This window comes from Mycteria americana, chromosome 9 (assembly GCF_035582795.1).
Source record: "Mycteria americana isolate JAX WOST 10 ecotype Jacksonville Zoo and Gardens chromosome 9, USCA_MyAme_1.0, whole genome shotgun sequence".
Classification (NCBI taxonomy): Eukaryota; Metazoa; Chordata; class Aves; order Ciconiiformes; family Ciconiidae; genus Mycteria; species Mycteria americana.
In genome coordinates, this window is record NC_134373.1 from 15,880,792 (window position 1) to 15,899,829 (window position 19,038).

At 37.6% G+C, this 19,038-nt stretch overlaps 1 protein-coding gene across 1 annotated transcript in view; it reads left to right on the top strand.

Moving 5' to 3' along the window:
- RAPH1 (Ras association (RalGDS/AF-6) and pleckstrin homology domains 1) overlaps positions 1-19,038 on the top strand; it is a 99,344-nt gene that overhangs the window by 18,161 nt on the left and 62,145 nt on the right.

The window sequence follows — 19,038 nt, forward strand, 5'->3', positions numbered from 1 at the left end:
ATTTTTCCATTGAATTCAGGAAAGAATGAGCCTTGATGGCTTCTGATATTAAGATGTGATGGCAAAGAGAGGCAGGAATGTTTGTTTCTTGGCAGACTGTTGCTTACTTGAAGTTTTCTAAAGTTTGTGGGTTTGATTCTCAGTTATATAACTAAATAATAATAAATACAGTATACATGTTTTGTGATCACCTTTAGAGCCAGATATTGGGAAGACAAAGACCCTGATTTCAACAGCAACAAGCTGTTTGCGCAGAGTATAATGAGAAACTGTAGCCACAGCTGACAGTGTAGTTGGCTGGTACCCTTGTTTGAGTACTGAGCTCTGTACACCTGTTAAAACCAAAAAATTCCAAGATGTCATTTGAAGGGAAGCCTTGAGAGCATGCTAGTGAGATGTGTCTGTGCTGGACAAGGACAATGGGAAGTGGTCATTCTTCCTTCTTCAGGAAACATAATAGAGGCTCCCTCTTCATCTTTCCATAAGAGAAAGAACATTTCAAACACTGAAAAACAAAAATTGTCTGTAGTTGCAATTAGGGTTCTACTTAAAAACTTAGCATTAAGGTATTCAGGGATCTACAGCAGAGTATTCTTGTAAGTACTCTTTACACTAAGTAAAGGTCTAGCAGAAGATATTTTAAAAGTGTCATTCCAAAGGAATTTGCAGTCTTGACTCTGGCAATGTGGGGAAAAGATTAGAAAATTCTTACTTTCCCTGAGTTACTCCGAACTTAGCTTGGCGCTGATAATATCTGGTCATTACACAGAACTTTTTTTTTAAGTATTAAAGTATGTCCAAGTATTCTTATGAAAGAATTTGAGTTTTGGTGTTTCTGAAAATATTATGGTATGACATTAACCATTCATGTTCATATTGTTTTGGTTTTTGAAAAAAACCAACAAAACCCCAAAACACAGATGTAGTTATTAGCATGTAATGGTTTATAAAGCACGTACTGTAGTCTGGAAGGCTGTGAAGGAATGTAAGAGGAAGGGTGCTCTGTTGTGTGCCTGAAGCTGGATCACCCCATTTTTCTTTCTCATTGCTTACAGCAGAGTCAGAGGCAGTCAGCTGCGTGCTGGTGGTGCCAGTAGATTGTGCATACTCATCTGAATGACGCCATATACAGACTTTGAAACAAATGTGAACTTGTGTATCACGGCTTAATTTTTGTATGAAAACTGGAGAATGTTTCTTACATTGGCAGGAGAGGCAACCTTCATCAACTAGTTAATGTATGCTTCAGACAATGAAAAATTGAAGTGACTTTAACTTCATGGAAGTAGTAGTAAACTGCACAATTATAGCTGTACCCAAATGATGTATTTGTAGAATCATATAATATGTCAAGTTGGAAGGGACCCATAAGGATCATCGAGTCCAACTCCCTGCTCCTCACAGGACTACCTAAAACTAAATCATATGACTTATGAGCATCATCCAGACGCTCCTTGAACTCTGACAGGCTTGGTGCCGTGACCGCTTCCCTGGGGAGCCTGTTCCGGTGACCAGCCACCCTCTCAGTGAAGAACTTTTTCCTAATGTCCAGGCTGAACTTCCCCTGATGCAACTTCATGCCATTTCTTCATACCATTTCATGTAGCAAAGGAGTGTTTACATCTAAGGAAAGAATGTCTTGTTTGTTCCTGATAATTTGGGAAAACTGTGCTACAAATACAGGCCTATTAAAGTATAAGCCCTTCCTTTCAAAGTTTACTTTTTAGTGGAATTTTTGTTGTAACAAGTATTCATTTGTACTTTTTATGTCATCAGTTCTGTGATGTGATGCATTTTAAGAGCTGTGCCTTTGCTCATGCACAAATGTTTCAATGTTATAAATACCTACAGACCACTCTAGTGAATAAGTAACTTACATTGGCAAGAGACTTTTCTTTTATTATTTTATAAATAATATATTTTAAACACACACACATATTTACAAGCACAGACGTGCTTACATGTGTTGCCTTTGGGCTGGTTCTGAGACCACCAGTTCCACAGATATATGCAAGGTCCTGTGCCTGTGAAATAAGTTTTTTAGTTTCCAGGAATGTCTGACCAATGCTTGTAAGCATTAAATGAAGAAGTGCAGCAGGGAAAACACTATTTCCTTATTTGTCCTCTAATTTGAAAGCTCTCTGTAATGGCTTGGGCATGCTGTGTTTTCATACCTTGTGCTTCAATGCCACAGAGTTAATGCTGGAAGCTTTCTGAATTCAGAATTATTAATGTATTTACGGGTGGTAATGCTCTACTTTTTTTTTTTTTTTTTTCCTTCCAAATTTTTCCAACTTCTGTTTAAATGTAGTCTTCTCTAGGGGTTAACCTGATACCTGAAAAGTACTAAAGCATTAAATGCTTGTAATGAAAAGTACAAGCTTTAAATATGTTTGTAGCTAAAGTAATTTATTAAAACTTGACATTTTACTGATTTGGTAAAACTGATCCAATTTTAATATAATTTTACTGCATTTGCATTTATTTATAACTGTTTTTCAGTGTCATGCATATGTGTTTGCATATGCCCTACAGTAGGTAGCATGTGAAATTTTCTCTGTACTAATTTGAAAAGTTACTTATTCCTTTTCTATTTATTATGAACTTAAGAACATAAGCCAAGTGTTTGAATTTTTTATAGCACACTCTATGAGCTAGAAGTGGAGTTGCAAGTTACAGGTGAGCCTGTTACAGGTGAACTTGCTGCTGCCAACAAGGGGAAGTCCCACTTCTTTTGTTCTCTGTCCCTTCTCCCAGCTGTCTGGTATGAACCCAAAAGAATTTGTTGGCTCTAGTATTTGTCCAGTCAGAGGGTAATTATTTCTGCTTGCTAACTCAGCAGAAAGATTATTTTGGTGTTTGGAGCATTGAGTGAATTTTCTGGTGGTTGAGAAGGTTGAGCAGGCTCAGTGGTGTTCTGGAGCAAAGTGCTAGTGGATGGGGGGGAAGAAGAGTCCTTCCTTTTCTTGACAGCAATGAGGTATTAGGCTGGCTCAAGCTTTAATGTGTAAGTTGTTGTTTTAAACTGTAGGAACAGGAGCTTATAAAAAAACCAAAAGACATCAGGAAAGCTTGTAGAAACACTTTTCCAAAAAATCCTTTGGAAAGGACTGTAGAAAGTTGGCTCTGGAATAGAGAGAAGGATAAGTTTACAGTTTTGTTGCTTCTAAGCCAGTTGTCAGTGTTTTCTAAAAGCAAAGAAAACAACCATCCAAAATGTGTTGACTTTTTTTTTTATATCCTGCAGCTCTTAAATGCCAATAACAACAATAAATTGCCTGAATTTCTCAAATGCTTTGCTGAAAATGTTTGTAGATTTACCCAGCTCATATAGTTGTAGGTGTATTTGATGAATGAGTTGATCATACAGAGTAATGCAGCTAGGAGGTAGGCTGCCCCTTTCACAGTAGCATGTTCCTAAGAATAGGTCAGATTGAAGGATTTGATATTGGAAGTATCTTAACATTTTGGTGCTGAGCTTCATCTGAACAGGTGGTATATTTATCCCAGGAGAGGATAGAAAGGAAGAAGAAGGAAGTACGTGCTGCAGCCCCTCCTTTCCTATGTGGCTGGAACTGTTCGGTGTGCACAGCCCAGTGTGTGCTTGTAGGTGAATTTCTTTCTGAAGGGGCAAGCATAAATGATCTGCTACCTTCAACATATCGCACAACCTGCTCCCAGCTTTGCTTTTCCTGGGCAACCTGAATGTGGTCTGTGTGAATTACTTTGAAAGTCATTCCCTTATCTATCTTGAGAAATAGACAAACTGAATTCACCTATGACTTTTTACTAAGTAGTATGTTCCAAATAAATCCAGTGTGATGAAGGAGAGGCTCTGTGGCTGCCAGGAAGGATGGCAGTCAAAGGGTAGTTGCTGTCAAAAGAAATAATCCTACATTTTGCTGCTGAGGATTCTGTGAGAAGGTGCTGTGTGGTGAAGCCCATGAGCCATCCTGCAGAGTACCATTCTTCTTAACTTCTTAAAAGCCACAGGGACTCTTGATGTTCACAACTCAGTTGTGATTGGAGGGTATCTGTCTCCCAGACTGATGAACGCCATGGAGTATCTCATTCCTGTCCCTATGAACTTGTGTTTCTTAGCATGGAAATGAGACTACTGTACAGTATTTTTCAGTCAGTGTGACCCTTTCTAAGAAGCCCTGGTGTTTAAAAAGGCTTATTCACTTTTTATATTTAAAAAAAAAAGTTGCGTGGAAAACAAATACCCATGTTACTTTCAGATGGCCTTAAAACTAGCCATAAATTATATCAGTCTGATCTAAAAATTGTGACTTTTAAAAAACTTTTTTGTAAACTTTAAAATTATTTTAGCCAGCCTTTGGTGTTCTTTTTTCTCATCATCTAAATCTCTTACCTTGGTTTATTGATTTACCACAGCATCAAACTTAGATGAGAGACAAGAATAATTGAATACTGAGCGATAGAACTTCCAAGCGTGTTTGTAAGCAAAATGTAATGTGAAACATAATGCACAGTGTATATATGTCTGTGTGTATAATAGCTGCACTCAGCCACCTGCTTAGGATTATCCTTCACTGAATAAAAAAACTCATTAGTTTAAAAGTTGGGGGGAGATTAGTTTTAATCAAGAAACTTTTTGGAAAAAATCTTGAAACTTATGTTCATGAGTGGCAGTATGGAGTCTGTTGACTGACTTCATCCCCCCCCCCCCCCATTGCAGTAGCAAAGCACTCTACTGTCTTTAGTTTTCATATGCAAGAAAAGTTCCATTCACAAAGTTGCCAAATGTGGTAGCAGCAGACTTTACGGTAGTTGTTTATGTGACTCAGGTGCTGAGCTGTTTAGTCAAGGCCTCTGCAGCTTAGGATCTGAACAGTGTTTCTTCGGAATGCTGGCCTAATCCCATGAATTTAAATTCTTCTGTTTAAAGTCCTTCTTTAACAAGACCCAGCTGTCAACCCCGTCTTCCATGGTTGTTCTACTGTATAGAAACTTTGTGTTCACTTCCTCAGTGTCATAACTTACACTTTCTTTTTTCCTTTTTGCTATGGAAGCTGATTTTCCTACTTTTTCAGGAATGTGTGCTTTAAAACATTGATTCTCTGTTAAATACTTAATTTGGTCTTAATCTCTACAACTAAATTCTAGATAAAGTCCTTTTGGTATGCATCAGTTGCTCTAACCTTTGACATAACAAAACTTTTTTATGTTGAGGCTGCTTTATTGCTTTAAGTGCTTTTTTCCAGGGAGTAGAGTCCAGAATTGGTGTTTTTCCCCCCTTCCTCCCTCACTCTCAGTTGCCAAGATTTATTTAGAAACTGAAGTAATGCAGCTTTTCAGTATGAACATATATCTTTAGAGCACATCTTAAGTATACAAAATTAATTTTAAAAATTTTTTAATGAGTTTCATGGGGCTTATAAACTAAAGAGTAAGGTCAGTGCTCAGTAGGTAATGCTTAGATTCCTGTTAGCAGTCTGACAAATTTCATAGCTTTATACCTTAAATTGCTGATACTGGTTTGAGTTACTGTGTGGACTTCTTGTTTTAAGATAATTAAACCATCCTTCCAGAGAAAGGATGTTGAATTGACAGTAGAAGCAAAATCCTAAGCAAAGAAAGTATTAAAAAGAAAAAAATGCGGGGAGAAATATTGTCAGTTTTCTCCTTTTTTTTTTTTTTGAAACTTTGGAGAGAGTTTTTCAGTGACATTCTGCTAAAATGACAAATAAGTATTAAGTTGTATTTTCAGCCTTTATCAGTGATGAGCATGCTTTTATACCTGCTCACAGACTCTCTCCTCTTCAGCAATTCATGCAGGCTTTACTAGAGAATAGTGGTGGTGTAATTGTTAAAGCTTTGGCACCCTGCTCAACCAGATGTCTCACAGAAGTTGCTTTGTGGATTGAGATCACTTCTAGAATGGCTTCTCTCTTACTTTTTGAGGAGAAAAAGAGCAAGAGAAGAAGAGTTATGCAAGTGTAGGACTTCTTTCAAGGGAAACTTTTTTTTTGTTCCCTTTTTTTTTTTCCTTGCCCGGTGGGGTTGTCAAAATACCACTTGGATTCTTCCAGTATCAACAAGGAAAATGGTGAGTTGCAGTTTATGCAGCAGGAAGTTGGCTTTCTGTCTTGTGACTGCACGTGAGGTTTATGGGGATCTGAAATTGTGTCTAATCACCTGCAAGACCCAAGGGAAGATGCTGATAAAGTACTCTCTCGAAGCACTGGTTCTCCTGCAGTTATGAGATTCATAAACATATTTTTCCACCTACATCAATATTGTGCAGAACTTGTCTGTACTTTCTCCTTTTCATGCCACGTAGTTGCTCCCAAATTTCATTGTGTGGCAAGGTCCCCTTCAGCCCATGTGCATCCTATCACTACCTAGTGAGCAGTGTTGGTTTACTGCCAAATGATGCCCTCCCCTTAACTGTCATAGAAAACTGCCCCATTCCTGCTAAGTTCCAGCCTTTCTTTCCAGTCTTGACTGCTAGGACTCATCTCTGTCCAGTGACCCACGTCAGTCTTTCTCCTAGACTCACAAGGCTCTCCTCTATGCAGTCCTTCCAAGCCTCCCACAAGGCATAGCTTTTCCATGGAAAAACCTCTCCTTACATAGTTTTTCTTTCTTTTCTGGTAACATCATGGTGCGGTACTGTACATCCATTTTTTTAACTCCATTAGAGTGGCTATCCTCATCTGCCTCACACCTCAATAGACACACAATCTTCTGTGTAGAGGTTGGTGATGAAAAAGAGTGATGGGGATAGAGAGGGGTTTTATGTCCCTCTCTATGGTTGCAGTTTGCAATGAAGTTGGAGGATGAAAGTTGACTGCCAATTTAAATACTTACATCTGGTCTTACTAGTGGCTTAAAATATAAAATTAATTGAGCCAGGGTAGCCTGTTGTTTAGATATGTTTATTTTTGGATTAAGCCAGTGTTGCTGTTGTTCTTTTGCTCAGCTTGTTAGGAGTGGGTTTAAAGTAAATCGGGTGTCTTCTAAATTGAATATACTTCTTCCTTCTTCGATAATGTTTCAGCCAAAAGATTATTTCCCTACTCGTCCTCTAAACACTTTTTTTTTTTTTCCAAGTGGTGTTTCTTAAGTTTATAGCATTTTGTAACGGCTAACTATAAGCAACAAAATGTGTTGACTCATGCTAAGAATGAAACACCTATGTACTTTAGGTGTATGAAACATTCATTTGTGGGTTTTCTGAAAAATATACAGTTGTGTGTTTTGATTTTTTAAAAAACTTTTTCTTTTCTTGTCTTTTTTTTTTTTTCTGGAGATGGTAATTCCAGCTATAGTGAAATGCAGCTCTTCACAATGTAATCTTAATTCTTACCCGAAATCCTAAATCAACTTCCATCCTGTTGCAGCTGAGGTTAGTGTAAAGAATATATACCCTGATACGAAAGTTTATATAAAGCAACCTGTGAAGAATGTTGGTTGTTTATCATAGCTAAGCACTACTCTTCCATTTTTTGAATCATGGTTCATAGGCTGTCACTAGGTCCTTGTTGAAAGGGATTTGGCAGCTTCTTCTGAGGCTAGATAGTACCCACATCATACAGATTGCCAGTGTCTGGTGTGGTATCTTAAGTGAGCATTGGCATAATGATTATTTTTAACCTTTGAGAGGGTCCCTTAAGCAAAAATTAGTTTTTAACCTTACTAAAGCATAGAGTAGCTCAGAGTCTTAGAGGAAATACTCTCACCTGCATTGTAATTTGACCTATGACCTAAATTATTTTCTTACACCTCTTTCCTCCTGGTTGGTTTGATCCTTCATATGTACCATCTTCTATAAACACTGTTAAGATGTCCAGCTTTTACAGGTAATTGGCAGTTACTTGCTTTATTTTGCTTTCTTATAGTTGAAAGACAGCCTAGTATGTGTGTAAAAAATTAATTTCTTTGAGTATTTATTCCTGGTGGAAAAAGACCCTGTACAGGCACAATAGACTGGTCTGCAAAAGGATGTGAATTTTATAGTGATTGGTTGGCAAATTCTTCTTCTCTTCCCAAATGCAGGGTGAGCCTTAAAGTGCTGCTGTTACCCTGGTGATTGTTAATACTGGGCCACAGCTACAAGAATATTTGGGTATTTCCTGGGATCTATGTGTAAGGCCAAATATTATAACAATTCATTGCTATTCTTAGTCTGCTGATGGAGAAGAGAGACTACATGATATTTGCTGGAATGGATGAAGTTGCAAGAAGCAAGTAAGCTCCTAAAAATTAATTTACTTTGTGCCTTCTAGTGCTTTTCTGGGTTGAAGAGAAGATCCACGGGTCAGTGTGGTAGATTGGATACCTGTGGAGCTATCGTTCAGGGAGTGGCCAGAATGGCATGAATGTACAGCACCTGCGCACAGGCTAGTCTCACCTGCTTCTGTTGCATTATTAAATTAGTGCTTAGTTTAGTGTTGGTAGTAAGAGTGGTTTCCTTTAAATGCAGCTGACAAGTGTTTTTCAGTGCCCATTAAATTTAACTATGGATGTATACAAAGCCATTCTTTCATATTGTGTCTCTTCTCATGTGCTGTTTGAGACATCCCCTCCTACAGAGTGCACATCCCTTCATGCGGTTTCATGCATCTTCGTTCAATCACCTGCTCATCCTGAATTAAGAAGTTTCCTGTTCGCTATGTTTCCTTACCAGTCACACTGACATAGAAGTACCGCTCTTTGCATTGCCTGCAAATAGAATAGTTAATGCAACCTACATTTTGAACAGCAAGGACAGGGATGGAACTGTATACTGCCTGAGAGGGAAGAAAGAAGATCTGCATCACAAAAAGGTGTTTTGCTCATATCTCAGTTGAATCCTTCTTATGAAGGCTGTTGTGTTGGCACTCCTACAGAATAAGAGAGCATTGATTTTTTGTTGTGTGTTATTACTTGGTTTTGATTTTTTTTTTTCTTCTATTATAATTCAGTCAACATTAGCAGCTATAGAGGAAAGAGAGGGCCAAATGAGACATAGCAGAATTAGGTGCTGTTTTATTTGAAAAATGTGTTAGACCTTTTGGATCATCATTTGGACTGTTGGTAGTAGTATGTCTGAAAATGTTGTCCTCATTGCAAAATAGAATTCTTCAATTGGTTATGTAAAATACCATGCATGTTTCTGTGCTTTTTTAGTCTAAAAAACTAAAATGGAAGATTTTATATTCTGTTGTTACATGCAGAATGTTGCTGAAGGTATGGTTATGGATGTAAGCAGTTTTCCTTGTTTTGTCTTCCCAAATCATGAGCAGTTTGCTTTGTACTTCTTGCCTTGGCCATTTATCTGTAAAATGGAAATCTTCCTTCCTTCATTCTTCCAACATGTCTGGTGTAGCTTTGATGATAAATGCATACAAAGATGTTAAAGGCTTGCATTTTTACTTGAATCATTAAGCCCTTGGCAAGTTTCAGTAAAAGTCCAGACATCTAAGGTCTTCATTTCCTTTTCTAAAGGTTTTATATAAGCTTTAGTGGAGCTTCAGGCTGGCTGATTGGTATATGTGAGTCTACTACGTCATTAGGAGATGTGCACTTCAGGATCTCTCATCCACTTCCTTTGTGTACTCTGGGGACAAAAGGATTGCCTGTATTGCCCTTAGTGTTCTCATACCATTTGCAGCTGTGTATTGGGATAATAACTGTAATTGAATTGAATATTATGCTTCAGGACTTAAGTGAGTTGCCTGCTGTGATCAGGAATGTTTGTCTTCTCTCTATGCTGCTGCACATCTCCTTCCTTCCCTCCTTCACAATTAATGAAATATTTAGGGGTGTTACGTTTTCCTGAAATGTGTGGCCATAGCTAGAATTGGGAAAGCAGAGTAAGGAGCCCAGTGGTCTGAGGTAGGGAATCCTCATTCTGAGATGCTTGCATAGTCTCTCTTGCTGTGTACTCAAACTAGTGGCTAGAGTTGGCTGAAATCTGTTCTGCCTCTGTCCCTCAGATCAAATTGGCAAGAAATGTCTGAGCGCTTTTCTTTTTCCTAATCTGTATGGACCAAGAATCATCTCTTAGAGGCATCTGAAATTTATTTTGCTTAGTAGTTTTTCACTTATTGTAGAGCCTCCGTCAGCCTTCGAGCTGGGGGAAATTTAATGGCCTGCAACATACAGGAAGTGTAATCTTGAGGATTTGTAGGAAGGATTCATCTGAAAGGAAGAACTCAGGGCTGAAATAGCAGAACTTGTTGCGAGTCACTTGTGGTTCTTCAGTGGGTAAGAAAGAGATGCTTTTTAATGATCATTTACTCGAGCAAAATTTGCCATTTATCTAAAAAGCTCTAAGACAGATTGTGTATTTATGTCCTCTTCAAATACTGTCATGAGCATGTTCAAAGTATGTGTTGTCTGGAGTCAAGCATAAATAACTCTCTTAAAGCTTTGAATTTGTACATTCTCAAATTGTGTAATAAAGCTTAACTTGACTATGAAACCTTTTTTGGACATCTAGCTGTCTTTTGTCAAGGTTGCAACTGCTCTAGGATATTTTTGTTTCATTTATAATACAAAATGCATCCTTTGTCTACTTCCTAGTAATATTTTTTAAAGATTAGTTATGTAAAAAAAATATTTACAGACATACACTTCTTGAAGTTACTGCATTAAACTTAGTTCTGCTTCTCTGCATCAACTTATTAATGTTTGTTGTTATTTTTTTGGACATCATTCCAAAGCTAAAACTGAATGGGAAGAGATGCTACAATAGTGTTTGTGTTATGATAACTGCCTAATGAAGATTCTGGAAAATTGGAGCTAATGTATGTTTTTAAGTACATCTCTGCCTACTGAAGGCAGACTATACTTTAATATAGATTTAAAGCTATACATTTTCCTAGCTTTCATAATCTCACTCTGTTTTCACACTGAAAATTCTCTAGTCTTAGCTGGTAAGACTAAGATGTTGGCTCCTGCAACTGAGTGTCATCGTTTTAGAGAACACCTATATTTTATCTCTGCTTGAAAAATATCTTAGCTAAGGCAACTTTTGTTTTTATGATCTCTGGCTAAGCAGTTTTTTAGAGCTGTCTTCAGGTTGTCTTCATAAAGAATCTGCTGTGAGACATGATGTAATCTAGGATGCTCTTTTTATGGGAATTAGTTTAATGTCCACTTGGGTACTCTGGCTGGAATCTTGGTTCAGGAAATGAGACAAAATGATTGATAAAGCCCCTTCTTTTCAAGGCAGCATCTGTTTGGCTAGATGTGAGGCAGGCACTGAAATATATTGGAGGGAATAAAGGTTTTACTGTGTGCCTTCTCAGCAGCACAAATTTCAGATGCAATTAGATTCTTCAGTAGATACTTCAGTAATTTTGGTGTGTCCCTTCTCTTAACAGGAAGAAAGATCTTTTAAACGTGTTTTGATGTACAAGGGGTCACCCAATGGAGACTAATTTAAAATTTCAGGCTGCAATTATGGAAAGCTAGAGTCAATATAAGTAGTAATACAAAGACAGCTTAAGTGATAATGAGAAACCAATCCTGTGGAATAAAGGGTAGACTTCTGCTTGATCCACTTTGCATTTTACCCCTCTCTTCAAGCTTTTAAACGAAGAAGGGGTGGGTGGGTATTTTGTGGCACATCAGAAGTATTTCCCATTGTTTGTTAGAAATCAAGATGATGAAGTAAACATTCTAGTATTTTCAGTTTGTTTATTTTAGGAAATCGTGGGTGCTTGTGTCAACTACAGTTAGAAGGGGAGTGTACAAGTTTTGATTAAATACAAAGGGAGTCAGTAGCTGCAGTGGATGTGAATATGGAGAATTATGTTTTTCTATTTATTCATGCTGCTAGCCAAGAAGAGCTTTATTCTTTCATATTTGTATTGTCTGTGCAGACTACTGTGGTGTCATATCCCTGCTTAACACACTGTCTGCTTCATTCTAAAGATTTGGTGCTGAATCTGTGGAAGACCAGGGAGCAACTGTGGTATGTTTGACTTTCCTGGTTGGAATCTCTGGGGGTAGTTCTTGAACAGCCTGTTATAATCTGAAAGGCATAACAGTGCTCTCATGAACACCACTGAGTTTTAGATAAACCTGTATTTACTGTATACAGCACTGATGTATTTTGGGGGATTCCAGGAACAGTGAGACAGTTTGCTTTGATGTTACCATCTGATATCTGATTAAGACTTTTTTCTTCTTCCAGTTGCTTTTTCAAACAATTGTTTCATTAGCAGTTGCTATAATTTATGTAAGTTATGTCTTCACTTGTGTTGCTATAAATATTTATATTACAAACTTATAGATAATGTAAAGAAAAATATTTTTAAGAGCTTAGTGAAAAGGTGGGTTTTTGACTGGGCTTAAAATACAAACAGCTAGAGGCAAAGGCAAGTCCTTGTACAGGCATGTGCTTAATTTTAGGAGTAGCGTTAGAAATCATACTGTATATGTTTGACTGAATAACTTTCAGCAGCTTTTAATTGATCTTTTATTGAAACTCTAGCCTGTCGGCAATTCAAAACATGCATTTTCAGACACAAAGATTTCTTTTCCATGGTTTCAAAGATATATTCTTGCATGTTGCACAGATCAGCAAGTAAGGGAGGGAATATTGTGGACTGTCCAGTTTTACACCTCCCAGCTAAACCTGAGAATAAGGCTGTACAGTGAGGATGCCTGGTTTTCATGCTTGGTGAATTTCTGCAGTCCAGACCAGCTACCTGATATAAAGTAAAAGACTTGAAAATGAAATATACTCAAACTGCACATTGCTTTTTAAACTTTTTTAATGTGTTCTGTAATTATTTGTGTTCCTTCTCCCAGTCGCTTTGAATAAGTCTTGTACATTTCATATTCTGATCTTGACTTCCTATGTTTGAAGAATAGGATTTATTGATGAAGTCCAATGCCCTATTTTAATTTTGAAGAACAGCTTAAAGAACCCTATGTGCGTAAACATTTGTTCATTCCTTTTTGCCCATCCTATTTCCAAATTGCTACTAATTAGTTTATTTTAAGAAATAAGTAAGGAATTAAATAAAGTCAATTTTCCAAAGTAATGCTGAGTCCCTTGCTTCCTTTGTAGTTGGAATGCAGTTGAGTTTGACAGGACAGATCAATTGAATTGTGGCAGATAATGTGTTGATATAAAGCAAGCATCCTTAATGAGTTGGGGAGGGGGGGGGGAAGAAGGGCAGGAAACAGGTAGTAGACTTGAATCAAAGGTTGTCACATTCCGTAATAATCCAGTGACCCAGTATTGAAATAAATTAGTAACTATGAATGCTTTATACACCTTAATTATATCTTCAATCTATTTATGTGTGATTAGGTGCAACTATTTCTTTCTTGGATCTTGCATTGAGGCAGATAGATATTGCTGTCCAGGACCTCAAGAGGTCACCCACAGTACTTAGAATCATAGAATGATGGAATGCTTTGGATTGGAAGGGACCTTTACAGGCCATCTAGTCCAACCCCCCTGCAAGAGCAGGGACATCTGTAACTAGGTCAGGTTGCTCAGAGCCCCATCCAACCTGCCCTTGAATGTTTCCAGGGATGGGGCCTCCACTACCTCTCTGGGAAACCTCATTGTTCCAGTGCCTCACCACCCTCATTGTAAAAAATTCCTTTCTTAAATCCAGTCTAAATCTGCCCTCCCTTAGTTTAAAACCATTGCTCCTTGTCCTGTCACAACAGGCCTTGCTAAAAAGTCTGTCCCCATCTTTCCTATAGGCCCCCTTTAAGTACTGGAAGGCTGCTATAAGGTCTCCCCGCAGCCTTCTCTTCTCCAGGCTGAACAACCCCAGCTCTCTCAGCCTGTCCTCGTAGGAGAGGTGCTCCAGCCCTCGGATCATTTTTGTGGCCCTCCTCTGGACCCGCTCCAACAGCTCCATGTCCTCCTTGTGCTGAGGGATAAGCACTACTTCTAGCACTACTTCTGAGTATGCGAATCTCTTCATGTGTGCAATGCATAGATTCAATATTCTTCCATTTGAAAACTGTATTGCAAAAATAGTTTTACCAGTTTAACTGGTACAAAAGAGTGCACAGACATTATCTGGTATTTAAAATGAGGCAACAGATGCTATCTTTGTATAATACATAAATGCAGAATTTTAACTATTAAAATTATTGCCTAAGTAATTTCAGAAACATATGAGGTTATTGGTTATAAAAGGTCTGTTTGCTTTTACTGAAGTGGCCAAAGCTTTATCTTTTAGCAGACATTCAATGTGTTTTCACCGTGTTGTGTGACTACAACCCTAGAAAACTGTTGCCTGAAGCATGGTTTAAAAAAAGAAATCAAAACTCAAAGTTGGCTTAATATAGCATGTTGAAAGAGGCTTTCACTTGACATAAGACTTTTATTGGGGATGATTTGAGTTTGAATTTTTTGGCTGACAGATTTGTACCTCAGTTTTTGAATTTGAGAGGCGTTGGAATGTCTGTGTGCTGTAGGAGCCTTGGGATGTATTAAGCTAGTACCTATGCTATTTGAAGCTAAAAGAAAACAAATGCTCTTTTGTTCAGGTTTTAATCTAGATTACTCTTAACGTAAACTGGGTTATAGGACATTGGATAATGCACAAAGAATTTTCCATAGCTTTCTAATCCCCCTCCAAATCTCTTTTTCAGGACTAGTTAATTTCAAAATATTTTATGCTTATTAAGAAGAAACATGTAAATACTAAAGCAAATGATCTGCACTGTATCGTTGGCTTAGTGTGCTGCAGTATTAAATTCAAAGGAGAAAAGTTAGTGTCAGTTATAGCATAAGACTTTCTTATTTTTTATTGAAAAACATGTTGGATTTGATTGGTCCCTGTCATGTGGACAGACTGTTAATATGAAACAAATAATTTATGTGCTCGAGCTACCTTTCATTATTTACCAGAACTTCAAGAAAATACATAGAAACATGGATGTGAGCTTTGGCTGTCAGTTTTGTGAAAGCATTTCAATTTTTTTTTCTGTGTAAAGTAACCTTATTTCTTTAAGCAGTCAGGTGAATGAGTATTAGAGGTGAAAACCTGCTAGAATCTTACTCTTGTATTTACGTGCGCACGCTATGCTTATGTGCTCGCATGGTATACTACTATACTGTTCTGTCATATACAGCTTCTTAAACAGAAATGGATACTGGCATGATGACACATGGATGATCACAAATGGAAGAACAACTCTGGTTTCCAAACCAGCTCCAAACAGAGTATGTTTTCCAAACCAGAGTATGCTATTTAGTTCCTTTTTGTTCCTGAGGCTAGATTTTAAAATGCAGAAATCCAGTTACTTGTTCAGATGGTGTTTTCAACGTTTGTGTTGTCTACTGCATCCCTATAATAGATTTGTAACAAATCCCATAGTTGTTTTTAGAAAGAAAATCCTTAGTTCAGTAACAAGCATGAGCTTGTACAAGCTTATGTTTAAATAATAAGAAAGTTTGGGGGTGAAAACATCAGTTGCCTGAAAGAAAGATGGTTTGTTTTCATTTTGGGGTTTTATGCTGTCAGTTGCCTTTGAACATACTTAAGCATCTCTAGTTCAAAACGCTTATTACAGTGCTTCTGCAATTATAGTGGATAAACACATTCTTGTTGCTCACCCTTTAAGCACATTGGCGTTTGCATTTGGACTCAGAATTCTATGTTTGTTTCTCTGATAATCTTTCCATCATTAATAAAGTATGGTGTAGACAAATCCTGCAGTCTGATTCTTTTACAGCTCCTTTTTTTCATTTCAGAGTGTTTTCATTATAAGAAAATATTGTTAATATAATAACATTTCCTAATGTCTTGAACTGGGTTGATTTAAGGTAGGAAATACTGTCTCAAAGTGCAAGTCTGCAGAATGGGGTCTTGGTAAAAGACGCTTTTGATTACAACTTAGCTCTGTCCCAAAGATCAGCTGTTGCTTTCTGATGACAGCAGTTTGCTAGTTTCAGAATTCTGCGATGGTGTCTTTTCTTGAAAATGTCAAAATGGTATATTTGAAGCATTGTTCTTGGGCTTTTCATCTTTCCTCATGTGTTTTGATATCACATCATCTTATGCTTGTCCTGGCATACTGAAAGCTACAATGGCTTGCATAAGAATCAGCTTGAAGGAGTAAATGTTTCTTTTTTTTCTAAATTATTGGTAAGGTTTTTTTTTTCTTACAGTGTAATTAAAATAGTAGGTTATGATTAAATGTTGCAACTGGTGACTTCTACTGAAAACCTCAGCAATTTTTCATAAGATAATATTAGAATACTGTGCTTCATATATTTAAAGGTGAACAAACTTAATGAACTGTTTTGGAAACTAGACAGTTGACTTACAGCAATTATGGGTCTGCCTGTTTAAATATTTCAATTTCAAACAGATGAAATTGTAGTCCATAGTGGATAATGAAATAATACATAGACCACACTGCAGTGCAGGAAGCTTTACTGGCATATGGAAGACTGTACCATGTTGGTACCTTATTTTATCTAAGTATCCCAGAATGATGCTGCTTATTTTCATTAAGTTCGATTCTGACATACACTTGAACAGAATAGAAGGTGAAGTGTTGAAAAATAACTTGAATCCTAAAATTACTTTGGCACTTCACCTAGTATGAGCTAAGCAGAGGCAACAGCTACTTAAACTCTGCTACCCTGCAAATGCTTTAGGAATGTAAGTGGCTTACTTCGTGGTGTTACACTAGAACAGTTATTCCTTTTCCATTTCTTAGATCTAATTTAGTTCTAAATGAATCCTTAAAAAAACCAAAACACACACAGCCCCCTCTGCCCCCCCCCCAACCCTTAAACTTATGCCATTTTTCTTTCTTGTTATAAATAAAAATGTCATATCCTTAGAAAAGTGTGATAACTCCCAGTTAGGTCATGATTTGCTGAAGTATGGTGCATGTTTGCTGTGATCAACAACAGTGAGAGAGAAAATGGCTGTAAAAAGGAAAATTTCAAGCTTTTTAATTGGAATGTGCACTCTTTTTGAGTTCTTACTGTTTTGAGTTCTTATGTCAAAAAGTTTAGATACTGTTATCTGAGCATTTTTCCTCTGCCTTAATTTATTGAATTAATCCTTTAACTAATGTCCTTTGGGATATCTCCTTCCAGTAGTGGAGCTTGTGCTGAGAGAGATCCCTTTTACAGAACTAGGAAGTTAATATTAGCTGTTTCTTAAGTGAGACACTATCCTCTGTGTGCCTTTTGCAAGCAAACGTTGACAGGCTCATGGGAAATGCAGCTGACGTTAGGAAGCTTGGGTGGGGACTACAAGGAGCTGGCAAATACTACAGGGTTTAGTGCCAGACCTGCTGACACAACAGTACTTTACTTGTAAAAGTTTTCTTTAGGCTGCTAATTCTGTCTTCAGAGTAACTGGAACTAAAGCAGTGTCTCTGATGCCAAGTTAAAATAGCTAAAGCAACAGTTTATGGTAAATTGAGAATGCTGGTTTATTTTCACAGTTTAGATCCGCAGAAATATTAGTAAAAAGCTCCTCTCTTAATGAAAGGATGAGTTATGAACAGTGCCACAGAATGAATGCACTGCAAAACAAGTCCTATCTAACTGTAGAGTAAGTGGCAAAAACAGCTCGAAGAGGGAAAGGCTAGCAGTGTAAAGTATCTGTAAATACTGAGCTTTGTCTGTTTTATATTGCAGTTTCCATTTATTTGATTTGCCAGTTCATAGTTGTATTTCCTAAGGCATGCTTTTAATAGCTTCCCTTAGCCTTCAAATAAAAATTCTTTACTTCAAGTGTATCTAGATACTGAGAAATGCTATGTTGTCGAATGCGAACAGTGTTACAGCAGTTTGACCACGTCACCTTCAGTATAATGAGTTTTATCTTGAGTTTACAATATTTCTGGTCCACGTAAAAGCCTAAGGAGTAGTAAAGCAAAGCTTTGAAGGGGTGTGAAAGTGGAATCCAGCTTCTGTTTGTTTTGCAGAAGTTCAGGCAGAGTATGAGTTGCTGCTACCCTGCTGTCTCCATTTCTGTATCTGGGAGGGCTTTCAGGTGACATCATGGAGAGGAATCTTGAAGGGGGAGGCATGCCTGACTTATAGAACATAAAAACTGGTGTGGTCTGGGTGGGAGGATGCATCTCTCTTACGTAAGCATATTGGCATTTTTTGGATTTCAGCATCACTCTTAGATTGTAGGAAGAGCTTCCTTCCCTTCCCTGGAGTGCTAGAAGTACTTTACAGGACTCAAAACAAGTGTTGGAAGAAATGAAATTCAGATGGTGAATTTAATCTGTTCAGTGTTTGCTCAGTGCAGTATGCCATGCCAGGTTAGCTTTAATATTATTGCCCCTTTTAAGGTAATCAGCTTCATTGTGCTCTCCCACAAAAGTAAAATCTCAGTAGGAGACTGAAGCGTCTTTGCATAGAGCAACTGGATGGCAGTATCTTGCATCTGTGGAAGGCATTGGCTTCTGCTGACCTCAGAATTGTAGATCACCTCTGAAGTCTCCTGTTCCCTTATTATTTTATTAAGGTAAAGCGAAATACAAGCAATATATAAATAGAAAGAAAGGCTACTTTTAAATCATGGAGGTTTTTTGCATGAACTATTGTCATATAAAGTAAAAAATTGATTGAACACTTTTTCTCTGAGATCACCTTTACCATCTTTTGTAACATCTCTTACCAGTTTAACTCTGCAACACTATGATGTCTTTCAGACCAAGGTTTTTCTTTTCCTGAAGACTAGCATTTAAAAAGTTTGCTTTTACATCTACGAAATGTAAACTGGTGCTTTCTGAAAGCTATGTAGCAAATTACGATGTAGCCCATGACTTGACCAAATCAAGCTGTACAGCACACCATGAATTTTTTGTGTAGCTCTTGGTTGGTGATCTGTTCTCATGTCTCTCTAGACATTCTATAGCACCTCTCTAGTATTTACTCTTCTGTAGTGCCTGGTCACTCCCAAATTGTTGCCTATGTAATTTTTCCCCCAAGTATGTAAATTTTTCATTCTGCACCAGATCCTGGGTTTAACAGTGTGGATGTACCCAGGAAGGCATGTGTGTCTTAGCTCCATATAAGGGACTTGGAGGACATGTTTGGGGAAGAGAATAGAGGCT